This window comes from Sus scrofa, chromosome 2 (genome assembly GCF_054392235.1).
Source record: "Sus scrofa isolate SSC_HxYL_T2T_F1_AM1 chromosome 2, Sscrofa_HxYL_maternal_Yorkshire_Landrace_v2.0, whole genome shotgun sequence".
Taxonomy (NCBI): domain Eukaryota; kingdom Metazoa; phylum Chordata; class Mammalia; order Artiodactyla; family Suidae; genus Sus; species Sus scrofa.
In genome coordinates, this window is record NC_139384.1 from 130,898,198 (window position 1) to 130,914,696 (window position 16,499).

Consider the following 16,499-nt stretch of genomic DNA (forward strand, 5'->3'; position numbering starts at 1 on the left):
CTTTTTTGCCTCTAATATCCTAAAGATTGATTGACTCTGTTTTGCAGTAATTCTTTTATCTATTCTGTACACTGTATTTTTCCAATGTCCAGGTATTCTGAATTGTATTCTTTAGAAAGTAGGCCTCTGAGGTCATCTGCTTAGCTTTGCACAAGGAGGCCATGTAGCAAAGCAGCCTCACTGCTTCTACCTGTTAAATTTTTCTCCATTGCTTGCTAAGTGGTAGTTGTCTAGAAGATTCCTTTTTAGTTGTTTCGTTGTTAATTGTGATAAGGATAGTTAATGTGAGATCTACTCTTTTAACAGATTTTAAGTGTATATGTATCATACAGTACTGTTAACTATACATACAATGTTGGATAGCAGATCTCTACAACTTAATCATACAGTGTAATTAAAACTTTATGCTTATTATATAGCAATTTCCCATTTCCTTCTCCTTCCCCCATGCCCAGCCCCTGACAACCACCACTCTGTTCTTTGCTTCTGTTTGTTTGATTATTTCAAACACCTTATATAAGGGAATCATGCAGTATCTGTCCTGTGATTGGCTCATTTCACGTAGCATAATGTCCTCAAAGTTCATTCATGTTGAAAATGGCAGAATTTCCTTCTTTTTTTAAAAAAACCTGAGCAATATTACACTGTATGTGTATACTACATTTTCTTTTTTCATTCATCCATCTATTGTTGGACATTTTTAGGTTGTTTCTTTATCTTGGCTATTGTGAGTAAAGCAGTGAACATTAGAGTAATTATCTCTTCAAAGTCCTGATTTCAGTTCTTTTGCATAAAAACCCAAAATTTCTCTTGCTAGATTATATATTTCTGTTTCTACTTTTTGAGGAACCTCCATACTGTTTTTCGTAGTAATTACACCATTTTACACTCCCAACAGCAGTATATGGAGTTCTAATCTTTTACATCTTTACTGACACTCTTTTCTTTCATTTTTTGGTAACAAAAAATAGTCATTTTAATAGGTGCAAGGTAATATCTCATTGTGGTTCTGATTTGCATTTCCCTAAGGACTAACGATGTTTAACATTTTTTCCATATACCTGTTGGCCATTTGATTGTCTTTAGAAAAAGCCTATTTAGGTCCTTTGCCTATTTTTTACTCTAGTTATTTGATTTTTTGCTATTGAATTGAAAGACTTTCTTTTATACTTGGGATATTAACCCCTTATCAGATACGTTGTTTGCGGTATTTTCTCCCTATTTCATAAGTTGTTGTTTCATTCTTTTAATTCTTTACTGTGCAGAAACTTTTTAGTATGATGTAGCCCTGCTTGTTTCTTTTTGCATATGTAACCTGTTTTTGGTGTTTTATCCAAGAAATCATTGCCAAGACCGATGTTATGAAATTTTTTCCCATGTTTTCTTTTAGGATTTTACATTTCCAGGTCTTAAGTCATTATTCCATTTGGGGTTGATTTTTGTGAATGGTGTAAAGTAAGTTGCAGTTTTAGTCATTTGCATGTAACTGTCCAGTTTTCCTCACACACCATTTACTGAAGAGACTACCCTTTCTCCACTGTATATTTTGGGACTCTTGTTGAGGATTAGTTGACCATATATGCATGAGTTTATTTCTGCAATGTCTGCATGAGTTTATTTCTGCACTGTCTGTTCTGTTCCATTGGTCTATGTGTATCTTATATCTGTACCATGCTGTTTTAATTACTGTAGCTTTGTCATATATTTTTAAATCGGCAAGTGTGATGCCTTTCAGCCGTATTCTTCTTTCTCAAGAATGTTTTGGGTATTCAGGGTATTTTGTGGTTTCATACAAATTATAGGATTATTTTTTGTGTTTCTGTAAAAAAAATGCCATTGGCATTTTGAAATGCCATTGAATTTGTAGCTCACTTTGGGTACTACAGACATTTTAACAATATTAATCTATGAAAATCTATCATGTTTTCTAGTTTTCACTGTAAAAATCTTTCACCTCCTTAGTTAAATTTATTCCTTAGTAACTTATTCTTTTTGATGGTATTATAAATGGCATTGTTTTCTTAATTTCTTTTTCAGGTAATTCATTTTTAGTCTATAGAAATACAACTGATTCTTGCATGTTAATTTTTTTAATCTTACAACTTATTTATTAGTTCTATCCAATTTTTTGTGTTATCTCTTGTGTTTCCTACATATGAAATTATGTCATCTGCAAACAGAAATGATTTTATTTCTTCCCTTTGCAGACTGTTAAAATACTTTTAAGACTGAGTGTTAGCTAAGAAGCTTTCTCTCTTCTTTGCCTCTGCTTGGATGTTTCTCCCCTGTACCCTCAGACCTGTTGTATGTCACTATCATGACATATATCATTTCATTTTAGTTTATTTTAATAAATGCATTTTTCCAGTTCACAGTCAATTTTTACTGTATCACCAGGACTTCACATAGTTTTCAGTATATCATAGATGCTTAATAAACATTCATTGACTGAATAAAATATCTGATTTTGTTACACATCACAATGCTGGTGAAAAATGCATTGTTGCATTTAATTCTTAAAGAAATGTGGGGTACATCCTATGGCTGAATGTCTAATATGAATCTTTAAGATCCAGTGATGTACACAAGTTAAAAAAAACTTTTATCAGCCTCACCTCTGCCATATAATTTGCTCCAAGAAAACTGAAATGAAAAGCTGTGATGTTCATTTTTCCATACCATCAACAGTTCATGAAGTTACTGACAAGCCAACAGACTCCTTGAATCAGTCCAAATATAGATGTGGTATATAGATATAATATTTGTATGTATACCCATACACTCATTCTATTAAAAACAGCTTTACAGTGTTGAATTGCCTTCTTTCCAGTTTTTCCACTTGAATTTTTGATTCCAGATACAGTTTTAAATTGTATTAATTTTTTTTTCTTACTATTTGGTCTCTGGCTCCTTTTTTTTTTTTTTTTAAATGATTTTTATTTTTTCTATCATAGGTGGTTTACAGTGTTCTGTCAATTTCCTACTCTACAGCAGGGTGACTCGTATATTTGTCATACATGTATATATACATTATTTTTCTCAGGTTATCATGCTCCATCATAAGTAGATATAGTTCCCAGTGCTGTATAGCAGAATCTCATAGCTTATCCATTCCAGAGGCAATAGTTTGCATCTGTTGACCCCAAATTCCCAGTCCATCCCACTCCCTCCCCTTCCATCCCACTCCTTCCCCTTCCCCTTCTGGCTCCTTTTTTTAAAGGTTATTTCTGAGGCTACCTTGGAGTGATTCAAATCCAGAATAAATACAGTTTCTCCATATCACTTCATACTCTTAAAATGGTTTTGTCAACCTCTCAGATATTCTAAATAAGGTTGAGCTGATTCGACAGCCTATTAGTGGTAGATATTAGTGCCCTAATTTTGTCTCAGTGTAACTGATATGAAATATAATCATTAATCCAGTTAATAAACGTATTGATTATTCACCTGGAATTTTTGGTGTTGCAGCTTTTCATAATAGAGTTTTTTTAACCAGCTAGTTTATTTCTGGTCAAACTATATTTTTACTTCTTAAGTGCTTAAACATCAGGAGATTTGGAGAATCATACCTTGTCTGACATATGGAGATTCATGTATTTTATTATTTTGAACTGTTTTCTTCGAAGTCATTATTTCAGCAGTCAAGGTATCCAAGCTTTCACTTCTGTAGGAGATATTTCTTGGCAGAGCACACAAGGAATTCTCCCGTCCAGTTTAAAATAGAGGAATTTAAAATTTTTCTTATCGTTAACTAGGCTTTCTCAGTACACCTGATTTTGGCTGTCTTCTAACTATAGTCTGGTAGTCTTAAAGGCAACAAGATCATACCTAGGATGTTATATGTTGCAAAATGTAGTAGCTGCGACTGCATTTTTCTAAATTCATACACGTTATGGTCCACATCATAATTTTAAAACATGTCAGTTTTTTTTTTTTTTTTCTTTCTTCCTGTTAGTAGTATTTCTTGGACATCACAAGTCACTTCAGGCTTTGGCCTTAATTTCTGTCCATAGCATTGTTTTATAAATATAAGAGGATTAAAGGGAACATTTTTAAAACAAATGTTTTAATTAGCATTGGAATTTTCAAATAGTTTCATTAATGTAACTCCAGAGAAGTTGCTTCGCTTAATCCGCGTTTTATGTCCTTGTTAGGGTCCACCTCAGGTGGATCTCAAGTGGACCTTCAGATATTTTTTGAAGGGTTTCCTGTCTTCTCTCTCTTCTCCATTCTGTTTTCTTTTTGCTCTCCTAACCTGTCCTTTCTCTTCCCTTGTTTTCTTTCTTTCTTCACTGATCTGTATCTTCCTTTCCCTGTGTTACCTCTTCCATTTCCTCCTGTTTTTCTGCAGTCACCTGTATTCAGTTCCTTTCTCACATTTATGTACTTTATTCACTTGCCATTCTGTCTTCCTTCTATTGAATCTAAAGAAGGACACACCATGGCCTCAGGTAGTGATCTCCTGTTGTCTGACTGCCCTTCCTTGTGGTCTTTTTTGTGAAACAATGTAGAAGGGATATAAGAGTTTGGAAGGGAGAAAGAGAGGTTCATTTTAAAAAATATTTATCATTAACTCCAACAAATCTTGTGAGGATTATTGGTTAACTAAGAGTGTGTAAAATCTACTATGATCCTCGTGTGAAAAGAGTTGTGTTAGTATAGCATTCTTGGTTGAAAGCCATGATTCAAATATGTAAGTTTGTGACTCACATCTAAAAACAAACTTTGCTGTTCCCTTCTCTTTAATTAAACAGACACCAGTTAAGAACATTGATCCCTTCAACAGAAGACATGTATTTATTAAAAATCAACTTGTTAATCAAATATATGTTGCTATAGGATTCTGAGGTTACTTTCAGCTTGAAGCAAAACCAAAACCAAAGACATGGAAAGCTAAACGTACAGGCTTCAAAGCAGTTTAGGATCATGCAAATGGTTAGTCAATTGAAGACATTAAACAGATCCATATTTGTAAATGACAAAAATGATCACAGGTTTAAGTATTACTCAGGGGTCTTTTATCAAAGCTGAGTTTCCCTCACAGTCCTGTTCTGTGCTTTGCTGGTTTCATTCTCTTGAGAGTCTGCCCTGTGTAATAGGTTTCAGTTTTCATATTGTTGCCAGTACAAATGGGTCTTTATGGCTTAAGTGGAATTGATATTGTTCGTTGAACAGAAACTCCTGGGGAGCCTACACAATTTAAAAAAATTTCAAAACCAACTGTTAGATTAATGTTGAGATACACTACTAATCCTGTTATAGTGTAGGTACTTGCTTCTGAGGTTCTCAGAGCAGAACCCTGAGGTTTGTTGTATAAAACTTAATGGGAATTTAAGCTGCTTGCTAACTATTAACAGATGTAACTTTTTAGAGAAACATTTAAGAATTACTTTAAACTAGTTAAAAGTGGTCACGACAGTATCAAAGATTTCAAAGTTGCTCAAGTTAGTTTCATTAAAAACTCCTGCCTTTAACCTATTAATCATAAAAATGCTCTTTTCTTAATTGTCATGCGGTCCAGGAAATATGAGCAGTTTTTCTATGTCACCATTGCTGTGAACAATCAGGCTGACGATTTCCTGATAATGTTTTATTACAGTGGTTGCAAGTAATTCTGGAAATAGTATTTTAAGAAATGTCTTGCTTAGAAGCATCATTTCTTCCAGGAAATAGCCTTTCATTTTGGTCTAAAAAGTTTCAAGGATATAGCATCCTGTTGGAGCTCTGGGATATTACTATTTTCAGACCTTGTTTGCGTGTAAGATGAGCCATATCAATTTCCAGATAATATGAATTTATTCAAAACAGGAGATTGTAACATTCTAGGGGCAGATTGTTTTTAGTTTTATTAAATTTACTTTGATCACACTAAGAAAATTGCTCTGAAATGACTAAGACATTATATTCTGACCCCTCAGCTTTGCAGTTGTTTAATCTTTGCCAAGGTGTCTGCTGTTACCCTAGCTCTTCTCAGTAGGAGTTCATGGTATTGGTACAAATCAGATGTAAGATTCAGCACCACTGCTAACTTGCAAGAAATGCAAAACATATTAGTGCATTTTTTTCTTAAATAAATATAACCAAATGAACTTTGCTAAGTAATCATTTGTCTGTATAATAAAAAGCAGACTGGATATAACTACTTAGGTGATTGGAAAATTTTCTAAGAGTACTTCAGCCTCAAATATTGCATAGAATTTTTTTTCTTGGAAAACTTTTCTGTAATTTATAATAAAAGCATGGTGTGGTATTGTTTTGCCCCAGAATTTCTGAGCTTATAGTAGAAATAATTAAAAATAAATAAATTATAATTTTTATAACTCAAACATCGAATCTGTTTTTAATAATACTACTAATCAGAGGGGAGATGCTCAAATGTAACCGTACTGTTCTACCCTTCAAAGGCTTCCTGTTTTTTGCAGACTTAGCCTACAGAATCCTAAATGACATGGCCCCCTTGAGATTTTCTGTCTGACCTTACTTTCTACCACTCTCTCTTCCTGACTCAGTTCCTTTCAATCACACTAATCATCCCACTGTTCCCTGAACATTCCAGGGACTTCCTACTTTAGAATCCTTGTACTCGTTGTATCTCCACCCAAAGTATTCTCCCCTCAGATGGCCACATAAACTTTTTTCAGTGCTCACATGTCACCTTCTCAGGCAGACCAACCTCGAGGAGTACAGGTTGTAAATCACAACCCGTGGACTGACTTATGCTGCTTTACTTTTTCATTTTCAATAGCATCTTCCACTCTCTAACAAACTGTAAAGTTTTCTTATTTTTAAAGAACATAATGTGTGAAATGAAACAGAACATAGAAGGGTGCTCAAAGATAATAAATAGGTACAAATAATATATGGGTAATACAGAGAGAGAGTTAAGGGATAATGATGTAAAAATCACAAAACCTGAAGAAATCTATTAATCTTCAGATGGAAGGGCTGAGCAAATATCAAACAGATTGAATGAATATAAAATATTCCCATGGATGCAAATTATTGCCTTTGGAATGGATAAGCAATGAGATCCTGCTGTATTGCACTGGGAACTATATCTAGTGACATATGATGGAGCATGATAATGTGAAAAAAAAAATATATATATACATAAATGTGTGACTGAGTCACCTTGCTGTATGGTAGAAAATTGACCAGCTGTAATGGAAAAAATAAAAATCATTATTTAAGTACTTCCATGTAAAAACATACTGTTGGTGTTTCAGTCTACTGAAGATGAAGAAAATCCTGAGAGATTCCAAAAAGGAAAAAAAAGAAAAAGATTACCAGCAAAAAAACAAACAAACCATGAATCCAACTAGTATTATACTTCTCATTGGCAACCTTGAATTCTAGGGCAATGGAGAAAATGTCATCAGGGTTCTATAAGAGAATGATTTTGAAACTTAAAGTGTATATACTGAACTAAACTTGCCATGAAATGTGAAAGCAAACAAAGATAATTCAGACATGAAAGAAATCTAAAAGTGCATCTTCAATAAAATCACAGTAGATGAAGAGATGAGAGTCAAGAAACAATGATTCTAACCCTGGAGTATAACAGTATAGTGACATACCTGAAACTTGGAAGTGACAGCTTGGCAGCTGTCCAGGAAGGCAACTGATTCAAATTGAAACTCCAAACCTACCAAACAATCAGCAGTCCTGCAGTTAGCAAAGGGAATTACAGCTTTTATAGTTCTGAATCCTGTAGGACCAAAAAGACTCAAAGAATTAAAAAATGTTCATTATCAACCCCTTCTCCATTTAATCTGTTTTTGATTGATGAGCTTCTTATTGTTACCCCACATGCTCTTTTAACTGTATCAGTGTTTTTGTTTTTTGTTTAAAAAAAAAAAAGTAGGGTGTTCCTGTTGTGGCCTAACGTGTTAAGACCCCAACATAGTGTCCATGAGGATGCAGGTTCAGTCCCAGGCCCCACTCAGTGGATTAAGGATCCATTGTTGCTGCAAGCTGTGGCACAGGTCGCAAATGCAGCTCAGATCTCATGTCACCATGGCCATGGATAGGACTGCAGGTGCAGCTCAGTTTTGACAGTGGGAACTTCCATATGCCTTAGGTGCAGCCCTAAAAAAAGAAAAGTAAAAAAATAAATTTAAAAAGTTGGGGGTTAGTAGATGCAAATTATTGACTTGGAGTGGATAAACAGTGAGATCCTGCTGTACAACACTAGATACAGGAAACTATATCTAGTAACTTGTGATGGAGCATAACGGAGGATAATGTGAGAATAAGAATGTATGTATATGTGTGAGTGGGTCACTTTGCTGTACTGCAGCAATTGACAGAACATTGTAAATCAACTATAATAAAAAAATTTTTAAGTAGATGAATAGATTCTGGCACATTTCACAAATGGAAAAAAAAACATCCAAGTATGTATTAAAAGTACAGATCTGAAGTTATATTATAGAAAACAATTGATTTCTATCTCCTCTTACTAAATAGTAACTTCAAGATGGAAATTCACGGGGAGGATGTCAACAGTTGGGTAAACTAGGTGAGAATTTTCCTGCAAAATGAAAAGTCTCAGACCCTGCAGAGACGTCTCTGACCCTGACTCTTTTCTGAGTGACTGGTTCATAGAGCTGCTGCCCTTCTTCCCTGGCACTCCTGAGGCTCCACATCAGCTGCTTCCTGTGCTCTGCCAACCATTTATACTTCAGAGGATCTCTGCACGAAAGGGATTCTAAGACCCTTTTAAAACCTGCACTCTTTAACCTTAGAGACAAAATTATCCTATTGGGTATGTTTTTAGAACTCATACTATTTTTTTAGCTAGTTCATAACTCAGTCTGTGTGTAAATTATTTACAGATGAATGCAGTTGCAGCCAAATTGCCTTATTTAAATGTATCATTATCGGATACTTCAATAGCTTCTCCGTTTGAACACTGAATTTTACTCCATTTCAAATATATTTGCCTAAGCAGTTTATATCATTCCTTGCTCATCCATTTTACTGAATTAAAGTAATAATCTTGCCCATCTTCAATACCATACGCATTAGATTATTACCACCATGAGAATTTATAAGTGAACTGTGGGTATTTTTTCCTCTTTATCTGACCTTCTTTTAATGGCTTTTACAAAATTGAAATCATTTTCCTTTCAGTGTGCCACCCAGTACCTTTTTGTTTGTTTTCAAAGCAGGTGAGTCTTTCAAATGCCTGATGTAAGAGTGTCTGTTTGCTAGCCAAGGTGATTGGCATTACATTTTCTATCCTTTCTTTTGAGTATTTCTGTGAAGAATTCATTATGTTACACTAAAGCTGATGAGAATTTCCCTACCTTCCTTTACGTCTGCCTCCACTGTCCCTTTGGCTTCCGTAGGAGATGTTAATTTATGTCCCACAGTGCCAGTGAAAATTTTAGCCTCTTGTCACTTCCTCTCTCTCTGCTAGTAGGGACCCCAACCCTTCAAACCTGTTAACCTCATTGATTATGATCCTCCTGTTTTTGTTTATTACTTTTCACCTCTTCTGATAATGTGAAACCATTCTCCATTTACCACAGATACTTCTAGAACCCTCAAAGCCCCAAATTCTTAAATGTTTGGGTTTTCTGTGCAAATTCCTCTGATGGCTCCCCATCTGAAAAGAATAGCCAAAAATTGCACAATGCTATTATATAATTTGTCCTACTACGACCTCTCTTAACCAAATCATCCGCTAATCTCCCACTTCCATGTGTTCCATTCACACTGTTTCCTTGTTGTTTCTTGAAGAACCCAGGCACACCTTCACTTTAGGAGATTTGCTGATTTTTCTGTCTTGAATGTTCTACTCCAGAGACTCTCATGATTTATCCTTTTACTTCTCTCACATCTTTACTCAGATGTCACCTTGTCCATGAAGACCTTCCCTTTCTACCCTAGGAAATAAAAACACACTGTATTTCCATCATATCCCATGCCCCATAGCTTCAGACATGCTGTATGTTTTATTAGACAAATTATGATTTTACCTACTTGTCAATTATCAGCCTCCACCAAAATGCAAACTTCTACAAGAGCAGGGAACTTTAGTTTTATTGTTGAATTCCGAGCATCTAAAATTGTGCCTAGCATGTCGTGAGCACTCAATAAATATTTGTTAAGTGTATGAAGATTATAAATGCTGCTGTACTTCGTATTTTATATGGGTATACATTTTAGCTAGAATTGACCAGTCTTTTTCGTTGTAAGCATGGAATTACAATCAGATTGCCTGGGTTCAAATGCCATTTTTGTTACCTTGCACAAGTATTTAACTTCTCTGTGTCTTATTCTGTATCCCTTAGGTTGTGTGAGGATTAAGTGGGTTAATATATGTAAAGCGATTTTAATAGTATATGGCATGCATAGTATGCTATAATTTAATGTCTAAGAAAATATTCAACATCATCAAATTTGCTTTTGTCATTTCTTTCAGCTTATTGAGCATTGTTATTTCTGAATGTTTGTGCTAGGTTGTTTTGAGGTGGAAAGTACTGGTCCTGACACCATGGGCTGAATTTTTTTATAACTCATTTATCTCTTTTTAAATTATGATTTTGAAACTCTAATGTAAAAAACCTCTTTAGGACAGAGGTATTTAACTTGTATATAGACAGTGTTATATATACCCACTTCTGGGCCCCTATTTGTAACGCTTCACAGTCCTCTGTTTCTAATCAGAGCTGCCTTGATTTGATCCAGTTTGGTTCAAACTGGATCCATTCTATTACCCCAATAGAAAAAGCGCAAAGGGCAGCTTACTTACTGCTGGTAACAGAACAAATGTGCAAATATAACTTGGATTTCTGAAACAGATGTAATATGCAATCCTAACATGCTGTATAGTGTCAGAAATAGGGTTTTCCTCTTCAGAATGTGACATTGAAGTCTTTGGCTCTGTGGCTCCCATATATAATTCAGCTCGGTAACAAATGGCTCTTTAGCTTGAGGCAGTTGAGAACCACTAATTTAGCTAATCTCTCTGCCTTGGAGGGAATGTGAAGTGTCCTTCAGTTCAGAAGTAGTTGTTTTTCTATGTACCTTAAACAGTGAAGTGCAACTCGACTTTTCTTTTATGTTAAAAATATTTCATCTTTATCTGTCAGTGTGTGGATTGTATTGAAATAATTACTCCAAGTATTCATATTCAACTGATACTTTCCAGTTGGTTTCTTTGAAGACTTAAAGTTTCCAGTGACAGTTATATAAAACTTAAAATGAATAATATACTTGCTAATGATAATTTTTTTAAGATTAGGGACATTTTAGCTATCATGCTAAAATTGTTCTACCTTTCCCTTTAGTCAGTATGATTCTGGAAATGCAGAAAATTTTGCCTGTGTTTGAGAAAATAATAGTTCTTCTTCAGACTAAAGCTGCTAAAGTTATCCTTTGGTCTCTATAGTTTTTAAAAAGGATAATATACATATAGTTCAGGGATTTATCACAGAATGACTTTTTTTATACCCATGTGTGTAACCACCACCCTTTGAAGGAGAATGTTATCTACATCCCCAGAAGCCCTCCTACTGATTCCTAACCACTGCCCCATCTCTGCTCCCACAGTTAACCATTCTCCCACCTATTGTAATATCATGAATTAGTTTTGCTTTTTAAATAACGTTTGTGTAAATCAAACCAGTCAGAACATACTATTTTGTCTCTGAGGGTTTTTGCTCAACATTATGTGTGTACAATAACTCTATGTTTTGTATAGCAGTATTTTATGTTCCTGCCTGCATAGTTTTCCATAGTATGCCCATACCACGGTGTGTTTAACCATTTTTCATATTGCTGGCAATTTGAAGTGTTATGGTTGGTGCATATGGGCATATATTTCTGTTGAGTACATTCTTCGATATGAAGTATCAGATCGCAGATTCAGTTTTAGTAGATAATCAAGTTTCCCAAAGTGGTTATACCAGTTTGCTTACCTCTGGTTGTGTATTTGAGTTGTGATTGCTACCTGTCTTCTTCAAAACTTGATATTATCAGAATTTTTTTGTGTGTATCTTTTTGTCTTTTTAGGGCCACAACCGTGGCATATGGAGGTTCCCAGGCTAGGGGTCTAATCAGAGCTACAGCTGCCAGCCTGCACCAGAGCCACAGCAACGCCAGATCTGAGCCAAGTCTGCAGCCAATACCATAGCTCATGGCAACGCTGGATCCCCAACCCACTGAGCGAGGCCAGGGATCAAACCCACAACCTCATGGTTCCTAGTCAGATTTGTTCCCGCTGCATCATGACGGGAACTCTGTATTTGGGGGGTTTTGGGGTTTTTTTTTTAGGGAATAAAGCCTTCCATGGCTCCCCATTATCTCCCTGTTTACAGACCTTGTCCTTAACCACACACACACACACACACACATACACACACCCATGCATACACATACTCTTCCACCCTACACAAAGCCTAAGCTGCAACCACAACAGCAGCCAGTGAAGAGAGAACAGTCACCATGTGCCAGGCTTATGGGCTTACTTTTATTAATCCCTGTTTTATCAAGGAGAACACTAAGTCATGGAGAACCCAGGTATGAACAATACCTGTGTTCTTTTTTTTTTTTTTTTTTTTTTGCTTTTTGCTTTTTGCCTTTTAGGACTGTACCCATGGCATATGGAGGTTCCCAGGCTAGGGGTTGAAAGAGCTACAGCTGCCGGTCTGCACCACAGCCACAGCAATGCCAGATCCTTAACCAACAGAGCAAGGCCAGGGATCGAACCCACAACCTCATTGTCCCTAGTCAGATTCGTTTATTCATTTAGGATAGGAACTCCTTATCAGTATTTTTAATTTCAGCCATTCTGGCCAGTTTGTAGAGAGGTATCAAATTGAGCTTTTAGTTTGTGTTTCCCTATTAGTGAGTATAGCATGTTTTGATATGTTTATTGACTATTTAAATAGCCACTTATATAAAGTGCCTTTTCAAGGTCTCTTGTCCATTTATCTATCGAGTTATCTGTTTTTCATAATTGATTTGTATATATTCTAGATACCAGCTCTTTGTTGATTGTATATGTTGAAATTATTGTTGCCCACTCTGTGGCTTGCTTTCTGTCTTAAGGCATTTTTTGAGGAAAAGGAAATTTTAATTTTAATGTGACCTTACTTACTTCTCAGTCTTTTCCTTTATGCTGCCTACCTTCTGTGCCCTATTTAAAAAAATAGTTACATTTTAATGTCATGAAATATTCTCCCATGTTATTGTTGGAAAACTTTATTGTTTTACTCCAACCTTCCTTGATTATTTACCCTATCAATAAAAATTTAGGACTATATACCCGCTATACACATGTAATTTATTTATGTATAATATGTGTACGTATACTCCTTTTTACATAAAATGAAAAACTCCAGAAAACAGAAAATAATTAGATAAGTATGTAAGTAGAGAAATGTCTTTTGTCCACACTCCAATATTACAGTAAGCCCAGTATTATGCATTTCCTGATTTATACACACCACACTGTATCTCAGCCTTTTTAGAATCAAATAATATTGTCAAGTAAATTATTTAAACTGTCAGTAAAAAAAACTGAACTCATTGATAGTCCAACCAGAAAGCTCTTATTTGGAAATTTTCACTTGATATCAATTAAAGAAAATACATTTTCTATAAGGCAGAAGTAATTCCCCCAGTTTTCATATATTGTAATTTAGGAAATAAAGTACTCTCAAATTAGTTAGGCATATGACAGACACTCGGCAAATACTTGATTTTTTTTTCCAAAATGCAGAATTAATAATTTTATTTCCCTGCTTTAAGTTCTCAAATCACCAGACAGCTCCTTACATTACATATTTGTCTGAAGATTTTCTTATTTTTATGAGATTTGCTAAGTCAAAAGGCTTGAACTATGAAAAGTTAAAAAACAAGTTGCACAGCTTTCTCTTCCTTTTAATTTATTAGCTGAAAAGACTTTAAAAAAGAGTTATTTTATTTTCCAATACATAAATGTCTGTTATGATGATTTTAGTTACTAAGCCCAATAAATGTCTTTCAGCTCTTTCTCTGCCTCTCGGAAAGCTTCTTTCTTATATGTGGCATCAGCAGTCTCCAAATTAGACCATTTACAAATGGTATTTTAGAATAAGATCACACATTATCTGTTTTCTTTAAGAACTGATGTATTTTGAAACTCAACTCAAAAACTCAGATTTGCCTGTCTATTTGACCTTCTGCTCATATCTTGGATAACTTGGGATCTTTACCGAAAAAATAGAAAATAAGTACTTAATCTGGCTCTTAAATCATTATTCTTTTAATGATAGCATATTCCTCTGCATCGATAATGAAATCTTACGAACTTTTTCTTTAATCTGTACGTGAGGCTAAGGTCAAAAGAAAAACAATTTAAAGATTATCTTAGTATTAATTAGGTTTCAAAACAATCAAGAATGAGATGGATTTCCTGGAATTATTTAAGCATCCTGTTTCCCAATAACTTTCATGACATAGCTATTAGTTCTTAAAGGTGATTACATAGTTATCAGAAATACTGAATTCTGATGAGATGCAATTTTAATGTGTTTGACCTAGAGTAAAAGTTTTGTGTTTGCATATTAAAGAGTGAAAAACAAAGGCAAAAGTCTGATATAGGTACAATTCATTGTACTCAGGGCACCTTCTAAAGTATAATCTGTTTCATTAATATGTGCACATAGTCTGAAGGTTCGTAAATTCTACATGTTAGCATCATAAGATCAGAAGTTATTATTACGGTACTCTGTGTGCTTGTTAATTGCAGAGTAGGTAAGAAATTAGAAAGGACTAAAGTAAAATGAAGTCTTTTGGAAAAGCGTCATAAGTGTTTTCAAAAATATTTAAAAATGTAAGAGAGAGATTGGAAACATGAATTTCAAACTGAACCACAGCCCATCTAATCATTTCTAGGCCACATAATCTTTTTAACCCTGAAGAGGGTACCATGAAAGCCCACTATGAGAGATTCTCAATAGTCACTGATGAAGACTTCCTTAGATGGCCTTTTTTTTTTTTTTTTTTTTTTTTTTTTTTTTTTTTTTTTGGTTTTTGCTTTGTAGGGCTGCATCCTAGGTTAGGCATATGGAGATTCCCAGGCTAGGGGTCAAATCTGGGCTGCAGCTGTCAGCCTATACCACAGCCACAGCAACTCAGGATCTGAGTCGCATCTGTGACCTACACCACAGCTCATGGCAAAGCTGGATCCTTAACCCATTGAGCACGACCAGGGATCGAACCCACAACGTCATGGTTCCTAGTCGGATTCGAATCCACTGTGCCATGACAGGAACTCCTCTGAGAGATCGCTTTTGACCAAAGGATTATCAAAGGTTTTTTTTCCCTCCGATTGTTGAGTTCCAAATCAACACATCTTGGACTACTGAAATCTGCCAGGTGTACACTGATAGATCTATTACCTGCACTGCTTTTCACCAGAATCTCATGTTCTTTGTCATGTATTGTTTTTCTTAAAAGAATAAAGGTGCAAACCTGAATATTTTCCCCTATGCACTGTCCTACTGTGTGTTCACATCAGAACATTCATTATACAGTTATCCCTCCGTGACCTTGAAGTGTCCTTAAATAAAATTTTATATTGACTTCATTGTAGCTTTTGTGGCAGCCTCGAAAGCTTCAGTTCTGATATTCATAAACTGGGAGGAAACTCTGTGAGGAATAGTTTTAAAAAGTATAACGTGAAAGTTAGGAGAGGAAACTGCATGACAAACAATGAAGTTGGGAAGGGGAAAAAAAGGCATAAAAAAGTAAAACTGGTCTCTGTCAGGTGTGCGAGATCATAGTTGCACAAAATTGCCTTGTGCTGTTTTGTTTGTGTTGATATAATTATGTTTTGTTTTACTACATCTGCCCTGGCCTCAGGATTTACAGAATCTTTGGGAGTGGCTCTGAGCTTAGGAAAATTTTTATAGAGGTCCCTGTTGGTGTCCTTTGAACCAGAGTTGAGAATTCCGGGAACATGGCTGTGCGAGTTATCTTATTTTCCTTTTCTTTTCCACCAATCTGTGAAAACAATGCTGAAATAAAAACTAAATATAGTACAGTATCCACTGTTCCAATTTTATGCTGTGGCAAATTTCACTAATAATATCTTTAGCATTTTTTTGTTGTTTTTAGAGAAGGAATATCGACTAATTAGTTGAACCACTATAAAGCATGGTTACCAGCTATCTTCTTTTAAAGTTTTGATTACATATTCCATTTACCTTAGTATATTTATGACCCCCGTGGTTGGGGCTATTTAAAATATATGAATGATTACAATTAAGTATTTACTTTTTATTGAAAACTTTTTTACTTTTTGCTTTAAGACAGCAAGTAGGCTCCCAAACATTTTTCCAGTGATTGTTGTGCAGTAGCAGTGGTATCTTCCAGCTGTCAGACGTCTGGGTAGATCTGATGACCTGGCCGCAGCAAACTGCTAAGTCTAATTTTCTAGTGCTCACTTGTCTTAATGTAGGGTTTTAATTGAAACACATTGGTCTGATGTGGGATTTTGA

General features: G+C 35.1%; 1 protein-coding gene and 1 long non-coding RNA gene across 21 annotated transcripts in view; both read left to right on the top strand.

Moving 5' to 3' along the window:
• COMMD10 (COMM domain containing 10) overlaps positions 1–16,499 on the top strand; it is a 236,814-nt gene that overhangs the window by 141,220 nt on the left and 79,095 nt on the right.
• LOC146405698 (uncharacterized) lies at positions 8,218–14,225 on the top strand. Its single transcript, XR_014838610.1, has 2 exons — positions 8,218–12,209; positions 12,621–14,225. It is a non-coding gene; the product is annotated as an uncharacterized LOC146405698 (long non-coding RNA).